The 27533-nt window shown below is 43.1% G+C and overlaps 1 long non-coding RNA gene across 3 annotated transcripts in view; it reads left to right on the forward strand.

The window, feature by feature from the left end:
• The first annotated feature begins 823 nt into the window (after positions 1 to 823).
• The window catches only part of LOC148123223 (uncharacterized), a 93439-nt gene continuing 66729 nt past the window's right edge, over positions 824 to 27533 (forward strand). For all 3 annotated transcript variants that reach the window (XR_015737256.1, XR_015737257.1, XR_015737255.1), the window contains exon 1: positions 824 to 1096. This is a non-coding gene — a long non-coding RNA (uncharacterized LOC148123223). The remainder of the gene's footprint in view (positions 1097 to 27533) is intronic.

A 27533-nucleotide genomic window follows, 5' to 3' on the forward strand; every position in this document is an offset into this window, starting at 1 on the left:
TTTTTTGAAAGACAGAAGTGATTCTAAGTTTTTGGTTGAGCAATATCCTTGGAATAGTCACAGACATAGTACAAAGGCACCAACACACGTAAAGGAAAAGATTTTTGTCTTGGAGATGTGTCCCAGGACCAATCGCATTGCCAAAAAGAAATCAAATCGAAATCCTCTCTAGATGTCACCATAGAGTCCCTGGCCCTCAGCTGATCTGTAGAGTCAATGCCAGGGGCTAGGCGAAGGAAGTTCTGTCAGCCCCACCGAGCAGGGGAGGGGCCCGACTTCAGCACGTGGGTCCTCACGTCCAGCTGGGAAAATACCGGCCTGAGTGCCCAGGCTGGCGCTGGCTGCTTAGAGAGCCCAGGAGCCTTTGCGGCTGCGGCTGTGCAAGCATGCGGGGGGCGGGGCCTCTGTGCTGAGGCTGTCATCACTGTCCTTGCTGTCCCGCCTCCGCCTGTGCTGTCCTCGCTGTCCCGCCTCCCCCACCTGCCGGCTCGGCTTCGGGTTGACCCTGGCCTTAGCAGAATTCTGGTCCACAGGCAGAATCACAGAGTTTTAGCTACAGGACATCCAGGGCTAAGTAAGGTTAAAAGAAAACACGTTACTAGGGAGTAGTTTTTTCTTCCCATCTATTGTAGTTTTGGTGGTGAACATGCCTGGAAGATTTTAGTACTTTATGTTGATTTTAGTCGCGGTGTGCAAAACAGCTTCTGTGAGATCCAATCAGATTAGAAATTTATCCCTTTTATTGGGTAAGCAAGGCAGACAAATATTTGGATTAAAAAAAAGGATGCAAAAAAACGTTGGGTATTTTTGTATTTCACAGACTTCTTTGCAAGCCCAGCTACTACTGATGAAGATGTGTTAGAAGAGTGGCTGCTGAAATTGACCTTTACTGACCCGAGACAGTTCTATTTGTTTCACTTACTTGTTTATCCCACTGCTTTGAGTTTTACTGCAATGGCTGAGAGACTTGAAAAATAAAACAACGTGCTGTGGTCTTGAACCTTCTCTTTGAGGAAATACTGAAGTGCCAAAGTGGAAAGCCAGAATGGCAGCCAGAGAGAAGCTCTTTGAACTTTGGATGCTTTATTGTACAAAGGTAATTGCTTTTATTTCTGTACGTGATTATAAAATTTTGTATCCAGCATTAAGACCTCAAATGCCTAGTGTGTTTGTTCATATTAATAATCCTGAATTGGCAGGTGTGATGGAACATGCCTTTAGTGCCAGCACTTGAGAGCAGAGGCAGATGGAGAGAGAGTTCAAGTCCATCCTAAGAGAGTTCTAGGAAAGCCAGGACTGCATAGAGAGCTCCTGTCTCAAAACAAAACACCCTAACAACCTCCCAATACTGAATTTTAAAAACATGTAAGAGATTTTATATTTTCCATAGTTTTTCAGATTTGAGTACACTGACCACTGGCCAACTATTAAAAATTTAACAGTGTGTTTTTTGATATTATCTTCAATGATCTCAAAATTATATAGGTAAGATTGTGCCTATAAAAGGAAAATAAAACTTTGTGTGTGTGTTTAGGATGTGTGGGACACACGGGTGCCATAATATTTTTATAGAGGTCTGGGGACAGCTTTGTGGATTTGGGTTTCTCTCTCCACCTTTCCATAGCTACCTAGGGTTGTATTTAGGTCTGCCAGATCACATGGCCTATGCTTTAACCATGAAGCCATTTTACTTGGAAACAGTTGACCTTTAATGCTGTTTTTGGCTTAAGGACTCTTTTGTGAGGACATTAAACTTTTTTCAGCAGCCTTTTATGATTTTATTTTTTATTGATTTGAGGTGGTTATGTGATTACCATTGTGTTAGCACAAACCGGCACTATCTCATTTGATAACTAGAGTCTGACAAGGTGGGTATTGTAATTACTCCCTTTCACTGATGAGAGAACTGGTGTAGGTGTGAATTTGAAACCCAAAAGCACATGATTCAGGTCCCCATGCTTTTCAAAACCATTTTAACTCTGTAAGATTTTTCCATTCAGAAATAGTTTTCTTGGACTTCCTTCATGTGGGTTTTGCATAGAAAGTTAGATTTTAGGTCATTGATACTAACTGAGAGTACTTCACAAGTAAGGATCATACTACCATACTACTACTCTGAAGATACTGGCAATGGCCAGAGAAACATCCTTAGTCTATTTAAATTAACTTAGGTATTTGTGATTATGCTCTCAGGTCATAGCCTGCAATTTTACATTATTTTTTCAGGCTTTTTTCTTTTAATATAATTTCAGGTATTTTATTTATTTTTATTTTATGTATGTTGACATTTTGCTTGCATGTTTGTCTGTGTGAGGGCGTCAGATCTTTGAGTTACAGATAGTTGTTAGTTGCCATAAGGGTGCTGGGAATTGAACCCAGGTCCTCTGGAAGAGAAGTTAGTGCTCTTAACTACTGAGCCACCTTTCCAGCCCCAATTTCGGCTATTTAAAAATCAAATTATTCCATAAAAGTCATCTAATTTTCACTGGAATTTTCCTTAACTTCCTGGTTAGATCTTCACGTTGAAGGCCAGCCTGATCTAGCTGTCCTTGTCCTATCAAGCTGTTAGCATAGCTGCTGGTCTTACATTAATAAATTTCTTTTGCCAAAAAATTAGTAATCTCACCCAATGGTAATAAACCAGTGTTTCTACATACCTGGTAGGAAGCTTTTCAAAGTCAACATCTAAAAATTGTTCATAACTTAAAACAAAATTGTCCAACCGTAGTCTCAGGTAATCTGGATCTTTCTGAAATTAGAAGATCATCACAATATTATCTGTCAGAAAAGCAATGCTTTCACACCTAAGTAATTACCTAAGTGGGAACAATAGCCATTCACAGGATCACATCTGTAATCTGAGCATCCCCCTCACCTTTGTCTCTTCAACACTTCTTTATGGCAGTCAAATTTCAACATGTCATTTAGGAGTATAAACACTTAATCATTAAACATCATAGCTTAAGCACTGATCTAAGGCAAAGGGATCACTAGCAAAGTTATTTGTTTTCCTAAAATAAAAGCATTATGCTATAATCCAGAATCTCAAAGAATGTTCCCAGAATAGATAGCAATTGCTGACCTTTGAAGATTTGTTTTTCTATTACTATATTGGTTCAAAATCAGCCTATAAATTACCACTATCTACTTCACAAGAGAAATCAGAAGATATAAATATTTTAGACAAAGAATAGTACCATGAGACATTTTCTAATACTTATTACTTGCTTTTTATGTTTCAAATTAGAATGTTATTTGTCTATTTATTCATTTATTTACCCACTAGGGCTAGAACTCCAAAAGTACAAGTACCCAGGGTTCTCCTTAGTAGTTGCTTTAAAAGAAAAATAAGCAGAGGATTACTTCTTGGTAAAAGTTAGGCACAAAACAATCACACACACACACACACACACACACAAAGTAAAAAATTAATGCATTTCTCTTCATATTTTATTTAGCAACTCTCTAGTATCTGGTTCAAATTCTACACCAATACTCTACATTTTAAGCCCTTATTCTGACTCCAAAGATCAATACTACCAAGTGTTGGGAAAGCACAGAATTCTCCTAGGAAACTGAATAATCACAAAGAAGAAAGGTACTGTTTCATTTAAGAAGTATAAAAGTATCCTCACTGGGCGGTGGTGATGCATGCCTGTAATCCCAGCACTCAGAACACAGAGGCAAACGATTTTGTGAGTTTGAAGTCAGCCTAGTCTACAGAGCAAGTTTCAAGAGAGGCCCCAAAGCTACAGAGAAACCCTGCAACTAAAAAGTATCCTCTATTTACTGAAAAAGGCCTGGAACAGCAGGCATTTTTAACCTTTATCCTTTTTTTGCTTGTTTGTTTTTCTTTGCTTTTTGGGACAGGGTTTCTCTGTAGCTTTGGAGCCTGTCCTGGAACTTGCTCTGTAGACCAGGCTGGCCTCAAACTCACAGTGATCCGCCCATCTCTGCCTCTAAATGCTGGGATTAAAGGAGTGTGCCAGTGTCTGGTCTTAATCTATTTTCTTATTTATACTTTACACTATCCAGAAAGGGTTTGGTTTTCCTAATTTGAGAGATTACAAAAGAATGTATAACTTGTCCAAAGTCATAAACTAAAAACTGTAGCGTTGCAAAGATACATGAATCCAACAGGTGCCCATTCTACTACACCATACTGGCTGTGAACCATGCACGCAAGCAGGGGTAGGGATTTAGTAGGTTAAAAAAGAAAAGGATGGGTTCAGTCAGGAACCATCAAGTCAAGGCTATAAAAATGTTAGCATACAAAATAATAGTATCTCTTACAGCTTGGAAAAATTTGTAGATGAACTGCACTTTGCTGTTAAGGGGCATACAAAGGAGCCCAAAATCAGAAACAGCAGTGATTGTATTATTTTTCCTCAGTATAGAACAATAAAAATATGATCACTCAGAGTTCTCCTTACCAGTTTTCCAACAGAGCAGAGGATTACCTCTTAGTCACTACTCTTGTGATTAAGTTCAGTATACTGAAACACCACAGCATGGTCTTACCTCCCTATTTGTACATTTACTAACACAACACACGAATATAGTGAGTATTTCAAGAGCGCTACGGTCAACTCAATATCACCTATACTTAAATCCCAGCATTCAGGAGGCAAAGGTTAGAGGACTGTGTGATCTAATACTGAGTTCCAGGCAAGCAAGAGCTACAATGTGAGTCCCCACCTCAAGAAACAAAATTAAAAATAAACAAAACAATAACAACATACCAATTGAATAAAAAGATAAAATGACACCAGGCAGTGGTGGCACACACCTTTAATCCCAGCACTCAGGAGGCAAAGGCAAGTGAGTTCCAGGCCAGGCAGGGATATGGAGAAACCTTGTCTTGAAAAAGCAAAAACAAAACAAGCAAAAAATTGTTAACTACTGAATGCCAACAACAAACACATAAAATCTACGACCCAATTATCATTTTTCTGAAGTTTAGGAATAACCTGATATCTGAATCTCAATGTTTTCATACAAAATTATACTCAACAATCTCATGGTATATTCTAACAGTGACAAACACGCCATAATGCAAACAGCACCAGAAGACCTAGAGATAAAAACTATCATTATAAATTATACTGACCCAAGTCAAAAGTAGCCATATGCAAACCCATACATATGTGTCTTAGCTTCAGAGTCTTCAATGGTGGAAAAACCCAGTCTTTAATACTAAAATAAGGAACAGGCAGTTTCCTTAATTCCAATAGAGTATACACTGGAGGTATTAGACAACACCACTAGACAAGAGAGATCCAGAAGCAGACTTAGCAGAACATTCATCATCTTGAATGACTTTCAAATCTAAAGAGCAGACTCTTATACCCACTTCAGATTCAAAAAAACAAAGACAAAAAGGAAAATTATACAAAAGTAAGAATTTCCAAGAGTACAGCCGCAGAAGAAATAAAAGAGTGACCTTGGCACTACAAAACCATAGCAGTTTCTCTGGAGGTAGAAGGAGCAGGGATTACTTGGTTTTCAGGGTTGCCATGAACTACTACTTATGTGCGTATCATTCTTCCCTTCCCTGAATTTTTACTGGGGCGCTCCCATTTTAGTTTTAACACTCTGTGTTGGCTTTGTGGTGGACATATATTGATGGTGTCTTCTGAATTAGACTTTAGTATCAAGAGAAGTCACAAATGGACTTGATGATGTCTGTCTGTGTCATCACAAGATCCTGGTTAGATTACGTACATAAATACAGGAGGTTTTAAGTTATGGAGATAAAAAAGTGTATTTTACATATAGCAGGGATATGAATAATTGTGATCAAGAAAGTGAACTGTAATAGAATGGATTCTTGATTTCAATATATTACTTTGCAGTAAAAACTTTTGTTAAGTTGGGCAATGGTGGTGCACACCTTTAATCCCAGCACTTGGGAGGCAGAGGCAAGTGGATCACTGAGTTTGAGGCCAGCCTAGTCTACAGAGTGAATGCCAGAACAGGCTCCAAAATCACTGATAAATCCTGCCTCAAAAAACAAAACAAAACAAAAAAACCTTTGTGTGGTTTTGGAGGGCTTAAGGTTTTTTGGCTTTTTTAAACAGAGTGTCATGACTGACCTATATCTATGTGGAACCAGGTTTGCCTTGAACTTGGAGATCTACCTGCATTTTTCCCCATGGCTTGTATTAAGGGTGTGTGCCACCGCCACCAACTCCCTTACAGAAAATTTGTCATGTAATTTTGCAGTAAAGGAAAAGAAGTTGTAGCAAGGGCAACTCAACATGTAAACAGAATAACTGAGCAAAGCTTTATTTCTAAAATTGCAGTTTCAGAGAACTATCAGAGGTTGTTTTCTGGGATGCCTAACTTACAAGTAAGAATCTTTAAAGTTTGTATTATTCATATTCACTTGTTAGCTACTTCAATCATCTTGTGAGTAAACAATATTGTTACACAAAGTTATGAGAATGTAATTCATAGAGCAATAAATTCCTTACATCATACACTCTAGAATTACAGAAGGATATTTGGAAATTTCAAATTATTTCAATGTTCTAGATGCCAAAATGTGGTAGACAGACCAATATTCTTGACCAGTTTGATGCAAAAAAAAAGAAAAAAAACAAAAGGAAATCTTTCTAAATGATAAAAGCAGCATGGCAATCAATATAATTCTGAATTTAATAACAAAATTGAGAAAAACAAGGGGTTTGTAGCTCAATAGTACTGCACCTGTTTAGCATGCATGAGGGCCTGGATTCATTCCCTAATACAATTAAATGAATAAATAAGTAGAGAACTTTTACTTTTAACATCTTTCATTATCACTCTTTTTAGACTGCTTTACTGAAACTACCAACAATCTCCACAATGTTTGGAGGAGTAATTTTTTTGAGTGTGAGAAAGAGAGACTCGTGTGTGTGTGTGTGTGTGTGTGTGTGTGTGTGTGTGTGTGTACCAAACATCCATATAAAGTTTCTTACCTTCCACCTCGCTTGAGGTAGGGTCTCTTACTCACCACTGAGCACAGGCTAACTGGTTCACCTGTCTCCAACTCCTATCTCATCTCACTGTAGCAAACTGTGATTACAGATGTGCACTAATACCAGAACTCTAGCATCTACACTTCCAAAACAAGAATGTCCGACTCTGAGCCTCCTCCTCAGCCCTAGTTTTTCATTTTGTTCTGGAACTCAGAATTCTCCTTTCTCAGCCTCCTGAGTACTAAATGTACAAAATGTACACTACTACACCCACCCTTCCAAATGCTTTTCTTGAATGCTATATTTTACTCTTCTGGACTATTTCATAAACCGTTCTTCTTTCTGAGGCACCAACACTCTTAGTCTCCCATTCAAACTCCTAAACATATATTATTATATGTCTAATGCATGAAAATATTGGACTTTTCTCTTGCTAACAGAAATTCTTCAGGTCCAAAACATCCTGACTTTTACCCTCTTCTTCTTATGTACAGATAATTTCTAATATAACTCTCAAATATTTATTTCTAGCACAAACCTCCCTTTGGAACTCCATATCTACTTCTGAAGTACCTGAATATCCCTCAAGGACCAAAAACTCAAAATGCTCACCTAGAAACCTAGTAATCTTATACTAGTTAACTTTGCAAAAGTATCAGTTTCCAAAGCATAGATTAAGTGCTATATATGCTATCAACTACTAGGGAACTTTAGATAATCAAAAGAATTTTTAACAAAACGTGATTTTTTTGAGACAGGGTCCCAAATTTTTTCAGACAGCCAGGCTCGTCTGAAACTCTCCATGTAGACCAAGCTGGTCTTGAACTCAGAGATCTGTTTATGCATCCTGAACGTACAGATTAAAGATGTGTGCCACCACGACCAGGCCAACAATAAAAAGTTTTCATGCCATTTTAACATTCTGAAAGAGTAGTACATGATGAGCACAGACAAAACCACAGAGGTAATATTCGTTTCCTAAAGACAAGCTCCAGGTCTTCTGATGTAAAGTATCCAGGACCTGAAACAAACATAGCTAAAACCCACCAGTACAATTTTTCAAAATCCAAATAAAAGAAAGTACATTACTTTTTATCTAAATAAAACATCCTTAAATCCTACTTTTACTATACAGCAAAAACTTTTATTCTGAAAAGGAACTTTACTCTGAGTTCACTGCAAAACTATTTCAGTCATATTCCAGATTTAGAAGGACAAAGGGCAACATCAGGAAATGAAGCATCACAAAGGTTCCAAACAAAGTTGGTTTAGAATTAGGGAAAATAAAAAGTCATACTATTATTCAAAATAACTAAGCACTATGCTTACTTAAAAGGCAATTTGAAAATTAAGATTAAAACTTAAAATATTTTATTAGCTCAGTTTCATTATCACCAAAGAGAGAAAAACTACCCTTGACTGTAAATATAAAGACCAACAGAAATTATGACACAAAATACTAATAACATTTTCTTACTTTTAATGTAAATGTCAATAAAACAAATTTATTTTTCCTCAACAACTTTGAGAGATAAATAAAAGTTACTTTATTTTTCCAATTTGACAGATGAGAAGATGGAAATATAATAGATGAGCAAATTTGAGGTCCTTAAGATCAAAAGCAGAATCAGAACTAAATTTTGGCTCCATTTCTATGAGCGCCACTTAATGTTTCAATGTAATCTGAATATCAAAAATAACAGAAAAAGATCAAACATCCCTAAAGCATCAGTACTAGAGAGGATAAGACAGGAATATCAAGAGCCCTGGCTGGGCTAGAGCACTTGTTGCTACATAAGAGGATCAGGGCTCTGTCCCCAGCACCTAAATGATGGGTCACAATCACAAACTTCAGTTCCAAGGAATCCAATGCCTCTTCTGACCTCCACAGCGCCAAGAACACAAGTGGTACGTATATATACAAGTAGCCAAAACATTCACAATGAATAAATTTAATTTAAAAAAAGAGTTCTACACGAGCCTGGGACAAATGACTCTGTTTTAAAAAGCATAATTAATGAGTACTGATTTTCAACCTACTTTATGGCACATTTCAAAATGTTGCCCCTCTATCACTTTGTGATAATTTTTACCAACTAGAATGAAAATGAGACAAACACGCCTATACTCCTGCAACCTCTATTGCACTCTGAAACACAGATTGCTCCAATACTAAGGGGACTTAAGAGGTGAGTGAACAGCCACGCAGCAGGACACCCCACTCTCTAGGGCCTCCACAGTGGGACAAAACAGCTTCCCCAAATCCCTTGGCTTTTCTAGCCAGCCAGTAGAAGAATGTCCTGCAGGTAGGCTCCCCAAAACCAGTTCCATCTACTGGACCCTCTAAGCTACTTGCCCCACCCAGCCTATGAACTAAGTAAGAGCTTGCTACAATACTGAGGGGACCAAGAGCTTTCTACAACACTAAGGGGACCAAGTGGGAGGACCAAGAGAGCGAACAAGGAGAGAAGACCAAAAAAGCAGGCTTAGAGAGACCTCAGAGGCTTTCTGAGACAGACACAGACAGTACAGAGCAGACCAAGAAAAACTCCCAAACACTCCAAAGATTGGACCAAGACACAAAGAAATAAAGCCTCATTTGAAGGAAGAGATGGGTAGACACCAAGGCAAGAATTCCTCCAACAACCTAAAAAAACCACATGGTAACACCAGAACCAAGCAAAAACAAAACAGGAAGGCTTGGTCATCCTAACACAAAAAAAGAAGAAAACGTCTTTAAACTCAACTATATGTAAATGAAGGATACCTTTAAAGAGGAAACAGAAACACTCCCTTAAAGAAACAGAAGAAAAGACAAACAAAAAATTGGAAGAAATTAATTAATCATTCAAAGAAACCCAAGAAAATCAAGAAAAAACAATCAAACAAGTGAAGTAAATAGGTCAAGACTTGAAGACTGAAATAGGGGTAATAAAGAAAACACAAACCAAGGGAATTCTGGATATGGAAAATCTGGGTAAATGAACAGGAACTACAAAGACAAGAATAACAAACAGAATACATGAGATAAAAGAAAGAATCTCAGGTGTTGAAAATACAATAGAAAAAAATAGATTCATTGGCCAAAGAAAACATTAAATCCAACAAATTCTTAACACAAAACATCCAGGAAATGTGGGACACTATGAAAAGAACAAACTTAAGAATAATAGGGATAGAAGAAGGAGAAGAAATACAGCTCAAAGGCACAGAAAATATATTCAATAAAATCATAGAAGAAAACTTTCCCAACCTAAAGAACGTATGAAGATACAAGAAGATTACAGACCACCAAATAGACTCCATCAAAAAACAAAAAAAAATTCAACTTGACATATGATAATCAAAGCACAAAACATACAGAATAAAGAAAAAAATATTAAGAGCTGCAAAGGGAAAAGGTCAAGTAACTTATAAAGGTAGACCTAGCAGAAGTACACCCAATTTCTCAATGGAAACTTTGAAAGTCAGAAGATCCTGGACAGATGTGCTGCAGACACAAAGAGACCATGGGATGCAAAAATAGACTACTATACCCAGCAAAGTTTTCAATCACCATCAATGGAGAAAACAAGATATTCCATGACAAAAACAGTAATTAAATATTATGTACCCACAAACCCAGTCCCACAGAACGTCCTAGAAGAAAAGCCCCAACTCAAGAAAGTTAATTGTACTCACAAAGCACAGGCAACATATAACCCCCCACCAGTGTTACCAAAGAGGAGAAACACACAAACACTACTATCAAAACATAAACTGGAATAACCACCATTGATCATTAATATCACTTAATATCAATGGACTCAATTCACCTATATAAAGACACTGGTTAAGAAAATGGATACAAAACCAGGATCCAACATTCTGCTGGATACAAGAAACATACCTCAACCTCAAAGATAGACCCTACCTCAGAGTAAAGGGTTGGGAGAAGGTTTTCCAATCAAATGACCTAAGAAACAAGTGGGGGTGGCTATACTAATATCTAACAAAATAGATTTCAAACTAAAATCAGTCAGGTGGCATAGAGAAGGACCTTTATACTCATAACAGGAACAGTTCATCAAGATGCAGTCTCCATCCTGAACATCTATGGCCAAATACAAAAGTACCCACAAATGGAAAACAAACATTACTAAAGCTTAAATCGCACATCAAACCTCACACACCAATAGTAGGAGACTTCAACACACTCCACTCTCCCCAATGGACAGATCAACAAGACAGAAACTTAACAGAGAAACAAGAGAACTCACAGATGTAATGAATCAAATGGACTTAGCAGACATCTATAGAACATGCCACCCAAACAAAAAAGAATATACCTTCTTCTCAGCACCTCATGGAACCTTCTCTAAAATTGATCACATACTCGGTAACAAAGCAAACCTCCACAGATTAAAAAAAAATGGAGTAATCCCCTTTTTATTGGATTAAAGTAAAAATTTAATAACAATACTACTCTCAGAAAGCCTACAAACTCATGGAAATGAAACAGTGAACTACTAAATCACCTCTAGGTCAAGGAATAAAGAAAGAAAGAAATTAAAAACTTCCTAGAATTCAACAAAAATGAAGGCACAACATAGCCAAACCTATGGGACACTATGAAAGCAGTGCTACGAGGAACGTTCATAGCACTAAGTGTCCACATAAAAAAACTGGAGAAAGTCACATTTCTGACTTGAGAGCACACCTGAAAGCTCTAGAACAAAAAGAAGCAGCCTCACCCAGAAGGAGTAGAAGATAGCAAATAATCAAATTGGGGGCTGAAATCAACAAAAATAGAAAAAAAGAAAAACAATACAAAGAGCAAAGAGCTGGTTCTTTGAGAAAAATCAACAAGATTGACAAACCCTTATCCAAACTAATCAAAAGGCAGAGAGAGAACATCCAAATTAACAAATTCAGAATTGAAAAGGGGGACATAACAACAGAAACTAGGGAAATTCAGAGAATCATTAGGTCACACTACAAAAACTTGAACTCCACAAAATTAGAAAATGGAAACGAAATGGACTGTTTTTTAGATAGGTACCATATACCAAAATTAAATCAAGACCAGGTGAGCAAAATTAGACCTAAAAACTACAAGGAAATAGAAGCTGTCATCAAAACCCTCCCAACCAAAAAAAAGCAAAGGACTGGATGGTTATAGTGCAGAATTCTACCACAACTTCCAAGAAGAGCTAATACCTATACTCTTCAAACTGTTACACATAATAAAAACAGAAGGAACATTGACAAACTCTTTTTATGAGGCTACAGTTACCCTGATACCAAAATCACACAATGACTCAATCAAGAAAGAGAATCACAGACCAATCTCACTCATGAGCATGGATGCAAAAATACTCAATAAAATACTGGCAAGACAAATCCAACAACACATCAAAAATATCATCCACCTTGATTAAGTCGACTTTATCCCAGAGATTCGGGGTTCAATTCATCTCATGCGAATTTATGCAATTCGGTTTTTTTTAAGTATTAAAAATTTGTACAGATTTTTTTGGAGGTTATTTTTATTTTAAGTATATTGGTGTTTTGCCTGCATGTATATTTGTGTATCATACGATGGAGGTCAAAAAATGGCACTGGAGAAAAATCCCCTGAAACTGGAGTTACAGGTCGCTGGGAGTCACTGTGTGGGACCTGGGAACTGAACCTGAGTCCTGCGCAAGAGCAACCAGTGCCCTTGACCACTGAGCCACCTCTCCAGGTCCCGTCTGCTTTTGAGGCCGGATCTCATGCAGCCCAACGTGGCTTTGAACTTGCTATGTAGCTAAGGATGACACTGAGCTTCAGAGCCTCCTGTCTCTAACTCATAAGTACTAGATTATAAAGATGCAATGCCAAGCTGGGCATTGAGTTGCACACTTTTAATCACAAATGCTGGGAGGCAGAGGCAGGTGGGTCTCTGAGTTCAAGGCCAGCCTGGTCTACAGAGTGAGGTCCGGACAAAAACCGTGTGGGAAGAAAGAAAGAAAGAAAGAGAGAGAGAGAGAGAGAGAGAGAGAGAGAGAGAGAGAGAGACAGAGAGAGAGAGAGAGAGAGAGAGAGAGAGAAGGGCAGGAGAGAGGGAAGGAAGGAGGGAGAGAGGGTGAAGGGAAGGAGGGAGAGGACCATGTTCAGCTTTATATCTATTTTTCTTGTGCATTTTAAAAACTATATACATGTATGTTATCTGAATATATGTGCACATGAGTGCAGGTGTCCACAGAGGCTAAGAGAGAGTATCAGATCCTCTGGACTTGAAGTTACAGGTGGCTTGAGTCCTCTGAAAGAGCCAAATGTACTCAACCAATGAGCCACCCCTCCAGCCCCTTCATATCGATCTTTGAAAAGCTTTTTTTAAAGGAGTTACAATTATGATTTTTCATACAAATTGTTTTATTTTAGTATGAGATTATCCAAAAGAAGAAAACTTCCTTACATGACTTCCTCAAAACCCAGAGGGAGAATAAGGTCAAGGGAGATAGAGACACGCTGTAAAGGACGAAACTACCTCCTCTTTCAAGAGCTGTGTAGCCACCTGCTAACCATGGGGTTACCAAGCGCACTGGCTGCAGGAATGTTGAGTTACTGCTTACCCAGAGCCAAAACCATCACAGTCTGTTTGTATAGCTCACTAAACACTCTGCAAGAAATCCACAGGCAGGTGCATTCAGTGCCTGAATGGAAGCCTCACCAAAGCTTGGTTAGAATCACAAGGTGAGTTGGTTGGTGACCTTGTATTGCCCCTGCTGGTTTCACCTCCAGGGCTCATGAAGAATGTGTACGAATTCTTCCGCTGACCAGGACCCAAAGTCTGAGTCCTCTAACTTCGCTTCTGGGGCGACATCAAACGGCAACTTCAAAGGGCAGGGCTGACACTGGGGACCTGGGACCTGCAGGAGGTGGCTCACTGTGGGGCATTGCAAAGCATACCTGGCTTCTACCCAGTGGAGAGAACCCACGCCTCCCCGCTGTGCTGTCACAACCAAAACCGTCTCCATTGTCCAATGTCTGTGGGAGCAAAATAGTAGCCAGCAACCACCCTGCTCTGTGCGATGACACAAGCTGGAGTCTTCTAGCTAAGGCTCTCAAGTAGCCAGAGTGTAGGAAGCAGCTGGGCTTGGGAGCTCCTGACTCAGCGCCCCAGATACTGCCAAGGCCAGCCCTTCATATCTCCTGTCAGAACTGTCTGGGGCTCCCGCTGCCAGCTGGGATCCAAAGGTGACACTGGCTGAGCCAGCGGGGAGCCATCCAGCTTCACTCATCCCTGCCACAGCCAGAAAGCCACCTTTCCACCTCCTCCTAGCAAAATGGGTGAAGTTTCCCCAGGCAGAGATTAACCAACAATGAGGGCTTAAGTGAGTGCCTGGTTCAAAGCCAGATGACACCATCCAGCATAACAAGGTGCCCTGAGCACTTGCCAACGGTCAGCCATATGTTCTCCAGCTCCAGACATTCATGCCACCCGCCCAAGAGGGTAATGGAGAACAAAGAGGAGCGTCTTTAGTGAACACCCCGCCCCACCCATGCGGGCGGCACTCCGCAGCCTGGCCGCGTTCTGTCTATAGAGAAGCAGCTTGCACTGACCTAGGGCTTTGAGAGACTTCAGGGCAGTCCTGGCATCTAACTAACCCAGCTAGATGCCTCATCCATTGATGGGAGAAAGACCTGAGGGATGAGCCCTCCACACCCTGGAGACATTGGCAAGGAAGACCGCCAGCACAGTTAACAATTGCTGAAAAGCCTCTTCCCCGTCCCAGCTGTCAACCTGCAATTTTCGCACAGAAACCCTTCATGAAGTTCTATCTCATCGGATTATAATTTCTTTGTGGGCACGTCTAGATCCACCCTATAATCACACTTATCAAAAAGCAAAGGGGAGGGAAAGGTTCGTAGTAACCTTTGAACGGTAACTTGAGAGCCACCCAAGTGGTACAGAAGGCTAATGCTGTCTTCACTACAGCTCCTGAAGAGTCCAGACCCACATCTGGGGATGTCTTCCTCTTGCCCTGAGTGTGTCTCTCTGTGTTAAAAGTCTTTTAGTAAACAGACTCTCCCTTGAAGAAGCCCACACCTATGCTCTGGGATGTGCCTTACTTTCTTTTTTAAGTATTTACTGTTTTTTCTTTAGCTTTTGTTTGTTTGTTTTGCTTTTCGAGACAGGGTTTCTCTTTGCAGCCTGTCCTGGAACTAGCTCTTGTAGACCAGGCTTGCCTTAAACTCACAGAGATCTGCCTGCCTCTGTCTCCCAAGTGCTGGGATTAAAGGTGTGTGCCACCAGTTTTGACTGCATGTATGTCTGTGTGAGGGTGTCAGATCTTGGAGTTACAGACAGTTAGTAGCTGCTGGGAATTGAACCCGGGTCTTCTGGAAGAGCAGTCAGAGCTCTTAACTGCTGAGCCATCTTTCCAGTTCTGTGTCTTACATTCTAAGTGCCTCTCACTGTCTTACGCTCCTTCTTAAAGTCTGGATTAAAATATCTTTCTTAAACCTCCAAATCTGTCTCTTACATCAAGTCCTGAAATCCTTCCCCTTTCTACATCAAAACCACATGTCCTTGGATGGCCTGAGTTCAGGTCCCCCAGAATGTAGGGGAACTCCTCAAGTTGCCATAGGTAGCAGTGTGGAGCTATAATTCAACCCCTGAGCCAGCCACCATGGACACAGCCACCGAGATAGACCCCAAATCCTTCATCTGACATCTGTGGGGAGTGGGGAGTTCTGATGTCCATGGTCCGTGTGCTGATGGCTTGGTGCCCAGTAGGTGATGAGGTGTCCAGTCCATGAGGGGTCTGACCTCATCAATACATTAACTCATTGATGGGTTCATATTGAGTAAACTAATGGAAGGCGGGAAAAGTCACAGGAGGTGGGACCTGACTGGAGGAAGTGGCTTATCAGGTGGGTTTTTGGAGAACGACAAAGCTTCCTCTTCTACTTTGTTGCTTCCTGGCCACCACAAGGAAAGCAACCTCTCCAGCTGCACATTCTTGCTGCCATATTTCTGCCATAACTAAGGCTCAGGGCAATGGACCCAGATGACGCCTAGCTGAGGCCTATGAAAACATGCATCAGAAATGGTCTTTTCTTTGTTTCTGTTTCTCTCAGGTACCTGCTACAGCAACCTGTACCTCAATGATATGCTCTGCCTTCCACAACAGCAGACAGCACAGCCACACAGATGGGAAATCTGGTCTCATCTGGTCTGGGTCAGGTTTTCTGCCAAAGGACTTTTTCACAACTTTATTTGGATTTTCAGTGCTCTGGATTGAGGGATAATGACCAAAGGCACTGGCTCAATGTTCCCTTGGGAGACACCGCCAAAAGTCAGAAAGTAAAAATGCTGTCCAGCCCAGACAAGCCACCAGCCCAAGAAGGCAACAAACAACAAAGATGACGGGAAAGGAGAAACCAAAATCATCTCCATGGCAAGAGAAGAAAGACAGAAGACACAAGTCAGCGACAATGGAACCATGCTCCCTCTTGGGTTTTTAGACTCATTAATAAAATAATTTAAGAAGGACTCAAATAGGAGCCCCAGGACTATTTGATTCCTATTTAGAAGAATGCCAAGGCAAGTTGTAAAATGTCACCAGCTGCCCAGAGGAGAGCATCGGGATGGGGAGGGGAAAAAAGCCATGCTATCCATCACCCAGGGATGCCCAGGACAACCATGAGGTGTCCAACAGCTACCAAAGGGATCTCAGCTCTCAATCCCGCTGTGCACCCACTTCCTCCGGGATCTCAGGCGAGCTAACGAATCTCATCTTGGCTCCCCATCAGTCAAACCTAGCAGCTTGGTCTTTCTGCCCTCCCATGAGGACTGTCATGTTTCTGTGACTCCACTGGATCCCCCAACAGCACAGTGAAGTGCATAGAGTAAGTCTGCTACCTTGAGAAGGAGGAGGAGGAGAAGGAGGAGGAGGAGGAGGAGGAGGAGGAGGAGGAGGAGGAAGAGGAGAATGAAGAGGAGGAGGAGGACGTGGGACACAGAAAGACTTGGGGACCGAGCTTGGGCAACACAGCTGTCCAGAATACTCTTGTCATGTGCACGGTGTAGGGAAGCCTGTCAGGCTCCTGATAGCTTTTTAGTTTTTGTTTGTTTTACTTTGTTTTTTGTTTCCGTAGGATTTCTTTGTGTAGCTCTGGCTGTCCTGGAACTCCCTCTGCAGACCGGGTTGGCCTCAAACTCAGAGATCCACCTGCCTCTGCCTCCTGAGTGCTGGGGTGAAAGGCGTTGGCCACCGCTGCCCAGCTCCAGGGGACTCTAGCTGTCTTACTCTAACATTTTTCTAGAGGACAAAATCATCCTAAGTGTACAGCTATGACAAGTGCAAGAAGCTGCAGGCTCTACCCTACCAACCTTGTACCTCTCTACAAGCAAAAGAGCAACGACCAAAGTGACCAGTACCCACAGCGTCAGATACCACAGCCAGGTGAGGACAGTCAGCAGTTACACCAACACAGGGCATCCTGACTCCTAGACCCACTGACAGGGGCACTGCCCATACCCCTCATCCCAGAAGACCAAAGGAAGAGGCAAGAGAAAGTTGCCAGGAACCAGGTATAAAGATGAGCAGTACACACCCCAGCAGCCTAGACCACTCAGCCCCTGTAGAGGAGACACTCAGTCCCTAGATCTCTGCCCATCCATGGCAGGCCTCATCATCACACAGGGAAGGAAGAGGGAGCCGCTATCCCTTCTGGCCCCAAGCTCTTGGCCATTCAGGAATCCTTCAAGTGACTTCCAGAATAATTTCACTGAGCTCTTTTTTGAATTGCAAATACCCCTGCGAGTTCATATTAGGACCTAACTTCCCACCCCCACAAGTCAGCCCCCTCAATTCAGAGCCAACAGCCGAGGACACACCTGAAAGCCCTCAGCCTGTTCTTTCACTGCTGCACCCAAGTCACCATGGCTACGAGAGATGCAGGAGTGGGTACCCACAGATGCTAGGGGACCAAACACCCACACAGCCTCCTCCATCACTAAGGGCATGTGGGTCACCTCCATGACTCCCAGAAACAGCTTCCTTCAATCTGGTGAATCAGTGGCCATTGTGGGCTTTTCTTCTGGGGGAATGGATTAAAGGCTGGCCCTAGAGTCTGACTCACAACCTGCTACTGCAGGATTGTTTTTCTCCCCCTTGTTAAATATTTGTTAACAAAATTCCAGCCATAAGTTTCGAAACACTGATTCAGCGTGGCATTCAAAGAGTATGGTACACAAGGAGTTTCAGACTGTTAACTGCAGACGGTGCCCCATCCCCACCCCAGTGAATGAGGCTCTTCAAGAGAAAGGGAAAATGCGCTTTCTAACATACTATGTCTTTAGGGAGGCATGACCGGCTTTCTATGGCTGAGCATTTTAATGTACGTCTTTCAGGCCTCTTTCTCCTCCTCCAGATGGAGGAATTAGTTTCCCATATTCAAAGATGGGAACAAAAGCCCTTTCCCACTTCAGCCTGGCCCTGCCTGTGGACAACCTCTACGTCTCTGGTTTCTGGGTTCTCTCTCTGGTCTTTGTTGCCACCCGGCTCCTTCCTCATGAAACTAATGAGATGGGCCTGTTCTGAGGTCAGCCAGCACAAAGATCCAAGCATGGACTTGGACCCGCCTTGTGTGGGCTGGCGGCTGAAGTGGGCAGAGTGCCCACACCACTCAGCAGCTTCACCAAGCTCATTAGCAGGAATTGAGGAGTCAAGGGAGCATTGCAGCGATGGCGTAAGCACAATCTGGCCGCTGGGGGTGTCCCCTTCCACAGCACACCCTAACAGAGTGCCCCTATGCTGCTCCTGCTGCAGAGATGGCTCAAAGACAGACAGCAAGGCTCCTCTCCCACGTTCACTCACGTGAGCTGGTACAGGTGGCACTGCCCTAGGCTCCCTCTGTGATCCCAGCTATGGGCAGCTCAGGGCTGTGCCACCAATCTTTGAGGTGGGAGCATGCAGGATGGGACAGAGGGGGCCATCTGCTGCTTCTGAGAGCCAACTCTGAGCAGCATCTTGGCTTGTTTTGTTTTGCTATGATATTAGCAAGCTTGAGTGGCATTCTGCGATCACCTAATTGCTCCAGGACTCTAACACTATCTACGGTCGCATACCAGAAGGCAGTCTGTGGAGAAGGTCTCCGAGAGGTCCACAGCCCTCATCCTTATCTGCCTGCTTCTGCTCCAGGAGGTCTGACGGCTCTTCCCCAGTCCCTCCCCCTGTACCATCAGGCTCTGGGGGTTCCCTCCAACTGTGCCCTTTGTTGGTGAACCTCTTGTACTCATGGCCTTTAGCTTTCACATTCAGTCGCACACTCAACTCACACCACAGCTCACGGGGCCCAAGGGCGTCATCAGCTGCAAACCCCTCCAGCAGCACCTGCAGTCTGAGTTTGAACAGATGGAAGAGATTAATAGCCAACACCCTCTTACTAAGAGATTAAAGGAAGATTTAGCAGAAACAAATTGCATTTCCCTCTCAGAACCCATGCTCCCCCTGGGCCCGCAGGGTCTTGAAATACGGTAAGTTAAGTTTGCTCCATAACTACTGCAGCTGACTACAGATACAAACATTCACAATTAAAAACTACCTGGCATAAAGTGCTTAAAGATTCTAATCAGCAACCTAAACTCAAAGGAACTCTAATTAGAAGTGTCACTCATTAATGCAACAAATATCTGCAGTGCCGTGTGTGCCAGGTGAGGTGTCAGGATGCCAAGAAGAAGCCTAACGTGGGTGCCCTCAAGATGGCCTCATCCAGCTGGGGGCAGATGAGCCACAGGGTTACCTGGTAGGAAGTGCCCAAGGGGAAGGGGAGGGGGAGAGGAAGGAATGAGTGAGAAGAGCTGTAGGCTTGTGGAAGGTGGGGGAGGCTAGTGAAGCTGGTGTGGGGTGTGGGCGGTGTGGAAGATGCCTGCTCTTGGTTCTCTTTTTCCTTTCCTTTCATGAAAGAGCATGGAGTGGTGGGGAGGGGGGCCGGGGGGAGAGCAGCTGCACGAAAACCAACCGCAGGCAATGATGGGACTGGAACTCCATGACAATAGCAGGAAGTAGTGGCAACACATGCTATGTCTTCTAGATGGTACCCAGAAATACACAGCAAAGCTATGCCTTCTCTACTCTGCTATTCAGCGACATGGGGACAAAGTGAGAATGACAGTCCCACTCAGAAGTCCGTGCATTCTGCCTTGGAGAGCACCAGGTACATTGCCCACCCACAGGCCCAGGTGACAGTGAAATGTCTGGAGACAGACTGTTTCATGGAAGGTGGCTTGAATCATTCACACCTGAGTCAGGATTCTGCCCAGGCCTGAGAAGTCAGACAATGCCACACGGGACTGGCCATGGGTCACAGAAGAAAACAAATATCCTATCCCAGCTTCATTCCGCAAACCTTCCAGAAGCCATTTTTTCCCCCAGAACATCCCTTTCATAAGCATCCCTCAGGGCCAAGGGGCAAGAAGGGGTAGGTTAGTCAGGTCACAGCTCCCACAGCCAGGTCGGCCACTTCACCACTGGTTATAAACTCTGATGGGGTGGGCAGTGCCAGCACCTTCATTCCTCCAAAGTGAGCCCTCACTTTCAGTGTTCAGTTTGTACCATCTCGGGGCTGCCTAAGTGCATTTTTATTGCTCTGTACCTTAAACCAGCATATGGCTGCTGTCCTCAGTCCCTCCGATCTTCACAGTCAAATAAGCTGGCCGGTAATTACCTTGAGACCATTTATTCACAGCTCAGCCACATGAGGGGCACGGCGCCTGCTGACCACAGTCTGTTTACCTATTATTAGCTCAAGGGAGACTTTCCCGCTTCCTGCTGCAGGTGGAAGGAGTCTAACTTAGGACTGCCAAGCATTTGGTCATAAGCCATAGGGTAAGACTTTAGCGCTCAGACTTGAGCAAGGGCACCTTTCAATTTCTGGGTACTCAAGGAGTATGGGGGTCCATGACTGTAAACGACTCCCAGATGAGACAGGGCCAACACTGGGGCCGTCTTGACTCTGCCAGGAAACCCACTTCATCCCTTCCTCTGTCTTCCACGTAGTAAGAACTGTGAACTTTCATGACCCAAAGTGCTGCCCAGCTCAGCTCATGTAGAAACTAGTCCTGTCCCAGTGTCTGAATCGCCTCCCTCTGCAATGGTACCCAGCACACAGGGTTACAAATCAAGTAAGCATCCCCGTGCAAGACCCTGCCAAGAGGTACCGGAGCCCCCAGTATGGCCCCTCAGAGTGTGATTTGAGGCCTTCATCTCTAGCCAGAGGTTCTAGTCTAGATTTCTACTGCTGTGTAAAGAGCAGCATCAAAAGCAACACAGAGAGGAAAGGGTCTATGTGGCTTACACTGCCAAGGTCACAGCCCATCAGTGAGGAAACTCGGGACAGGACCCTAGGCAGAGGCCATAGAGGAATGGCACTTAAATGGCTCATTCTACAAGGTTCTCTCAGTTTGCATTTTATACAACCCAGCACACTTGCTCAGGGTGGCATGGCCCATAGTGGGCTGGGCCCTCCCATGTCAATCATGAATCATGAAAATACCCCAGACTTGCCTATAGGCCTGATTTGATGGGGGCATTTTCTCTATTGAGACTTTCTCTCTTCCCTAATGACTCTAGTTTGTGTCAAGTTGGCAAAAAAAATAAAAATAAAAATCAACCTAACCAACATATGCCTTGACTCCTGGGGTCCTGTGCCTCACCTAGATCTGACAAGATGGAGCACTGAGGGATCCCTGGTGACACAGAAAGGGCTTGAGTCAGATTGCAGGGAACAGGGGTCTGGGAGCACCACGCGGGGCCTCCTGCCCAACAGGGGCTGTACACAATGTTCCGTGTACGAAGCTGTATGAAGCTGTAAGATTATATTACTTACACTTACATTATTGCACTTTCCAGAGCCATACAAACTTGCCTCCAGCAGCCAGGGCAACTGCCTTCTGGTGTCACTGCTGATCCAGGGACAGCCAGCCACCTGCTCTAGGAACTAGGCCCTGACCCTCCTGCCAGAGGCTTCAATTCCCTTTGGTCACAATCTAGGCCCCAGATGGTCAGAAGGTCATGCGACTTGTCCATTGTCAGTTGGTTGGTTAATGACATGCCAGGGTCCCGGGTCCTCTGCAACACTTACCAAAAGCACTGCCTGCTGCCCACCGAGAATTTTCATCCCCCAGTGAGTTCACTGGCCTCCCAGTCAGGACACACACTCACTCGCCAGCACTGCAGTCAGGGGACACGTGCCCCAGCAACTCAACAATCCCAGCATCTTCCTAGCCTCAGCACCAGGGACATTTCAGCATGGCCAACCCCTTCATGCATGTGTCTGTCCTGTGCATCACAGGACGCTGAGCTGTGTCCCATGCTTTCACACATGAAATGCCAGCTAATACACCTTCCCCACAATGACAGTGAGAATGTCTCTAGCCACTGGCAATTATCTCTTGGTAACAAAAATCACTCCCACTTAAAAGCCACCACAGAAAGAAATGGAACCTGCCTCGATGCCCATCACCAGATGACTGGATACTAAAAATGTGGGAAAATGTGGCAATTACACAACAGAAATTTATTCAGCCATAAGGAAAAAAAGAGATTATGATTTTTTTGTCAGGAAAATGGGTTGGTCTGGAAATTATATTAAATGACACATACTGCAATACTCTTCCATATGTGGATCCTAGATTCTAATTTTTGAAATTAGAAATTTTTGAAATGTGAAAGTGAGTGCAGATACAGGCAGTACAATAAGAAGGAAACCATAAGAGGGGGAAAGAAGCTTTATGGAACAGGGAGAGGGAGAGGATAGCAGATAAGCTAAAATGGAAAGATGGAAAACAGATGGCTGGGGTGGAAACGTACAAGTAGAAAGGGGCAGTGGGCAGGGAAAGAGGACCAATCAACCAACACACACACACACACACACACACACAAACACACAGTAGGTCTGAATCAACCAACAGACACACACACACACACACGCACATGCGCACACACACACACACACACACACACACACACAGTAGGTATCAACATGCCAGGAGACTTTGCATGCTAATTGAAAGTAAATTTAAAATAATACCAGAATGCTTCAGATACCTAGTCAAAAACACGTGTATTTTAATCTCTTGTAAACTGTCCAAAAGAAAAAGAAATAAAGTCTCTCTATTTTTAATATTTGCACATAAAGAAGCTCTCTGGGCCTCCCCTTTCCTGACAGGCATCCTGCAATGGGCGGCCAAGACCAAGTTAAAACACACACGGGGACAAGTTGTCAAGGCAGTGGTCTAGACACCTTGGAGGTGGAAGGGAGGCAGCGAACAGTGAGGATGCTATGACCAGCTGACCAGAGCCGAGTTTCTACGTCAGGATGCTGCCCTGACCCCAGACAGAGGAGACCTCTCATCTCCCTCCTAGCAGTCCCAGGAATGAAGCAGCTTCCCATGTTCACCTACCAATCCTGTTTCTAAACACAAGTTACAACCTCCTTAGAAAATGAGCCTTTGAAACTGGTCAGCCACGCTTGGTCTTGGCTGCACCTGGGTGGTATTGACATCAAGAGGAAAGAGAGAAACCTGTGTGGCTTTACCTCGGCAGCACAAGCCAGCTTCCATTTCCTCCTCAGGTCTCTTTGCCTTTACTCTCACCACGGACAAAAAAAACCCACCCATCGTTTTCCTTAGATACTTGGCCCTTTGTTTTAGACCAACAGCCTGTGTTGTTCCCACTAAGTACATCTTTATCTAGAGGAGAAAGGGGTGCCTGGTCCTAGAACAAAGGATTTAAAAGCAGACGAGGACGACACTGGAAACAGCAAGCATTTCTCTGGGTGGGAAACCAAGACCAGAGCTGGGAGTTCATGGGTACAGTGTTTGCCCAGCATCCACAAGGCCGTGGGTTCAATTCCCAGACCTAGAGATTCTGTCTTTTCTTGCTTTTCATGGCTGATCAAAAACAATATGGAAGAGAAAAGGTCTGACTTACATGACCACTCTGAAGGTACAGTTTATCATGAAAGGACGTCAGGACAGGAACTCTAGCAGGATTTTAAAAGAGCACGAGACTCAAGCAGAGACTACGGAGGAGGGCTGCTTACTTGCATCCTCCTGCAGGCTTGCTCGGCCTGCTTTCTTAGACAGCCCAGGCTCACCTGCTCAGGGATGCCACTACCCTCAGTGGGCTGGGCCCTAACACATCAACTAGCAATTGAGAAAATGCCTCACAGACAGGACCACATGCAATTTAATGTAGTTAATTCTTCAGCTGAGGTTTCCCAGGTGACCCTAGTTTGTGTCAAGTTGACAAAACCTGATCAGCACGAGCCTAAACCCGGTGATTCTCAACCTTGCAGACACTGTGACCGTTTAATACAACTCTTCAGGTTGCAGTGAACCCCCAACTATAAAATTATTTTCATTACTACTTCATAACTGTAATTTGGCTACTGTTATGAATCGTCATGTAAATATTTTTGGAGGCAGAGGTTTGCCACTGGGGTTGAGACTTACAGGCAAGGTCACTGGGCACCAGCCTCATTCTCTTCCTATGCTTACTATGGGAAGTGCTGAGCCTCCTCCAGATAGATAGTCTGCCAGCTGCCAACACCTGTTCAGGGACAGCTTGACAAACTGGTAACAGGAACAGGAGTTCATCTCCTGGTATGAGTATCCAGGTATCTGGACCTCCAAAAGTAATTACCACCAGAGACTTACCGTGGGCGCAGGGTCTGCCAGTCTCGGTAAGGGCTGTGCTCTGTGAGGAGACCATGCTCACAGTCTTTCCTCTGGGAGGCTCATCTCTTTCCCAGCCTGTCTCAGTTATGAGGAAGAAGAGGAGGTGGTGAACACAGCCCCAGTTCCTAAGCCTGCCACTGATATGTCAGGGAAATCTCAGGCTCCAACCAGGAGAAGGGCTTCGCCTTGGAGACCACTATAGAATACTCTGGTACGGAGTTCTTTCATGCTTTCAATAAGATGACACCTGGGGACGCTGCAGGAAAGATCTACATCTGCTTCAGCACAGGGTGTGCCTGAGGCAGGCCAATCTACCAATTACTCAGAGTTATGGCTCTTCTTCTGCTTCCCAATCCTGGGACCAAAGGGGTACACTACCGCTGCCTATATGAGCTCCATGCCCCCTGAAAAGCTGTTTTGGCATTGGTGGGAAAAATCAACATGAATTTGACTCACTGCAAATGGTTCTTTATGAAATGGAATAATTCGGACTTGTTCCTGAACCAGGAACCAAGAGGAACAGCAACTAGTAAGAAATGTTCATAAGCCTACCTCTAGCAAGCCTAAGATGATCCCCAAGTCACTGTCTGTGACGTGAAACACACATTTTATTCATTCTCCTGGTTCCTAATAGGACCTCAGTTCCCACTGGTAATAAAACATTCTCCAAAGGGGAGAACAAAGAAATAAATAAAAACTTCTTTCTTCTGGTTGAAAGTAGGAATCAGCCTTAGTACCTCAGCAGAAGGTAATATAAGCACACCAGAGAAAATGCGGCCATGGAAGGAAAGAAATTCAGTAAAAAATTGTAATTCAGCCTTCCCCTTAGTCAGATTTCTCATGTTTTCTAAGGAAATCTCATCATCTCTCTATGTTGTGTCTATTGTGCCAGCCAATGGGAATGCTGTGACGGGGCAGCAGAGGGACACTAAAGCTCACACTGGGCCAAATGCAGTGATGGGGTCCTGATACAATCGCCTCCAAAGCCAGATACACACATGCGCACATGCACATACACACAGAAACACACAAACGCACTCACATACACGCTCTCACACACATGCATACACACATATAAACAAACACACACGTGCACATGCACACACATACATGTACACACACCTGTACTTATGTGTACATCCCACACATAAAAACATGCAAGCATACAAAATTTTTTTAAGATTTTAAATTTCTTTTGAAGATACAGATAAATTTATATTAATTAGATTTACATTGATTTTGATTTTCATGACAGGAAGAAAACCCTTCCATATTTAGCTCACCAAACAAGAAAACAGATTTAGTTTACTGATTAGCTGCCTACTGACACATTCAAGGAACCCACTTGTTCTTTCTTATGGCTCCTATATTTCTTTGGGTTGCACAGTCTGTTGCTTTCAAAGACAAAGAGAGTAGAAGATAGGGAAGCAGGAAAGTGTCATCATCCCCCAATTCTTGTTTTTGAGGCACGGCTAATATGATGCCCATGATAGCCTCCAATTACCATAAGGAGACCAGCTGATACCTATACTCTTTAATGTATTTCACAATATAGAAACAGAAGAGTCATTGCCAAACTCCTTTTATGAAGCTACAGTTACTCTGATACCAAAACCACACAAAGACACAACCAAGAAAGAGAATTACAGGCCAATCTCACTCAGGAACATCTACGCGAAAATTCTCAATAAAATACTGGCAAACCGAATCCAAGAACACATTGGAAAAATTATCCATTATGATCAAGTAGGCTTCATCCCAGAGATGCAGGGCTGGTTCAACATATGCAAATCTATCAATGTAATCCATCATATAAATAAACTGAGAGAAAAAAAACATATGATCATTTCATCGGATGCTGAAAAAGCATTTGACAAAATTCAACACCCATTTATGATAAAGGTGTTGGAGAGACTGGGGATACAAGGATCACACCTAAAAATAATAAAAGCAATATACAGCAAGCTGACAGCTAACATCAAACTGAATGGAGAGAAACAAAGTAACATACCTTTTGACTTCAGTTTTGAAGCCAAGGTATTTTCCAAAACCTATCTTGGGTTATTTCAGCAGCATTTATAAACAAAAGTCTTGTAGCAGCTGTTGCTCCTTCCTCAGCACTCAAACAATTCAAAGAGAGCATAATAACATACAGTATCAAGATTCTCTGTGTGTTTTCCATCTTTATGTGGCTTTATTTTAACCTCTATTTCTTTTATTTTTACTTTTACTTTTGGCTTTTTGAGACAGGTTCTCTGTATATATCTTTGTCCTGGAATAACTCTGTATACCAGGCTGTCCTTGAACTCACAGAGATCCCTCTGTCTCTGCCTCCCCAGTGCTGGGATTAAAGGTGTTTGCTACCACACCTTGAACTCACAGAGATCTGTCTGTCTCTGCCTCCCAGGCATTGGGATTAAAGGCGTGCGCTACCACACCTTGAACTCACAGAGGTCAATCTCTACCTCTGTCCCTTGAAGTCACAGAGGTCAATATGCCTCTGCCTCCCAGGCATTGGGATTAAAGGTGTGTACCACCACACTCTATATCTCCCTTTCTTTCTTTTTTATTTTTAATGACTTTAACCTTTAGCCTGCATATAGTTTTTAACACACTGTAAACCATGTAGAGGTTTTCTTCCTCTTTGAATCTCTCTTTACTGTATATCTCTCTTTTTCTGACCACACAAGTCTTTAATGGGTAGGACTAAAGCCGTAGCTTTGACAGTTAGATCCAGCCCATTCCTTAGCATTCCAGCCTCATGGCTGAGATACCAGCCAGAGCTGTGTTCACTCCCACAACTCTATGGCGTTTCAAGGTCCTTGCTAGTAAGCAAGCTGCAGCATTCTGCTCAC

The sequence above is a fragment of the Myodes glareolus genome, chromosome 1 (assembly GCF_982192425.1).
Source record: "Myodes glareolus chromosome 1, mMyoGla1.1, whole genome shotgun sequence".
NCBI classification, from domain to species: Eukaryota; Metazoa; Chordata; class Mammalia; order Rodentia; family Cricetidae; genus Myodes; species Myodes glareolus.